Source organism: Pteropus alecto, unplaced genomic scaffold (genome assembly GCF_000325575.1).
Source record: "Pteropus alecto unplaced genomic scaffold, ASM32557v1 scaffold161, whole genome shotgun sequence".
NCBI lineage: Eukaryota > Metazoa > Chordata > Mammalia > Chiroptera > Pteropodidae > Pteropus > Pteropus alecto.
In genome coordinates this window covers 1,753,164-1,754,456 of record NW_006432943.1, presented here as the reverse complement: position 1 = coordinate 1,754,456, position 1,293 = coordinate 1,753,164, and the positions used below count along the sequence as shown (strand labels likewise).

The following is a 1,293-nucleotide window of genomic DNA, read 5'->3' as shown; positions in this document are numbered from 1 at the left end:
CAGTGAGCGTTTTTTTGGAGGGATAGTGGCAGTGGTAGTTTGTTTTTAAATTTTCAAAAGGATGTTATAAATTGGAGCCAGGGGAACCAACTCGTACACTCGGCAGTACAACATGGGAGAAGAGAAGCCACCAGACAGGACAGAGTTGTCTCTTCTCCTTTGTGGAGGAGACGGGGCCTGAATCTGGGGAAGTGAATGAGTGAAAAATAAACTGAATGCAAGAAAGTGAGAATTACAAGGGCAGGTGAAGAAAAGGAACTGCAACCTCTATTTTTTTTTTTTTTAATAAACCTTAAAAATTTTGGATAAATTCGAACAAGGAAAAAAACACCATCCTTTTAAAGTAGACTGAAGCAGTGACTTTTAAAACAAAGAAAGCAGAACTGAACACCTTAAGTTTTTAAACCTTTCTTTACAGGTTACCTAGACCACTTTTGATTAAGAACACTGTAGAGTTTAGTAACTGCACAAGCAAGCTCAAGGTGGGGGCATGTGTCTACTTTCCACAGCCCTGCGCTGAGGGGGTATCTGAGTGCAGTACTTGGGGCTCTGTTCACACTCGCTGGAATTAATCACAGCAGGTTTTAGTCCACAGATCGCTTTTCCCTATATTTCTTTGTAAACACTTCAGCGTTCTTACAGAATTTTTTATAGTTCTTAGTGTCTTCTTCAGCTAGGTCTGCCTGAAGTGGGTGCTCAGTCTGGGGGTCATTCACCAGAGCTGTGAGGGATTGCATTACTTGGTCGGTTTTAGTTGCTGATTTCCAGTTTTCAGCACTAATTAGTGGCAGACAAACCTGCCCTTTTTCATTTGAGGTTGGGGTGATAGATCTTTGTTTTAAATGTGATCTTCAGTGGTTTGGGTGGGTACTCTGCTGGAAAGTTGATTTAGATTCTGAAGGCCCCTTTATCATAGAGGGTTGTCAGGAACAATAAGACCTTGCCAAGTCAATAAATTAACTTCAACTTGGATGTTACAGAAGTTTTTCATTCCACATTTGTGGACTTCTTCAAGCTCCTTCATCAGCCTCCTGCTGGCCTCCATCTTGGACCTGCTGCTGCTGCTGCTTTCCCAGTCAGCAGAAAATTCTAGATGGCCGGAGAGGATGAATTTTTTAGCAGCTGCAGCCTCGGTTATTTCTTATGGAATGGGTGTAGTTCCTTCACAACTTCAGAAATTGCATTAACTTACTACCAAATTTCTGATGTATCTAATTTTTAAAAAAGGGATTCACAAGATTATTATAGCACTGGGCCCACTTCCACCAAATTTAGAAAAACAATCAATTCTTA

The 1,293-nt window shown here is 40.9% G+C and overlaps 1 pseudogene; it reads right to left on the bottom strand.

Annotated features, from left to right (window-relative positions):
* Window positions 1-584: 584 nt before the first annotated feature.
* Window positions 585-1,045, bottom strand: LOC102886559 (annotated as a pseudogene).
* Between the last annotated feature and the right edge of the window lie 248 nt (window positions 1,046-1,293).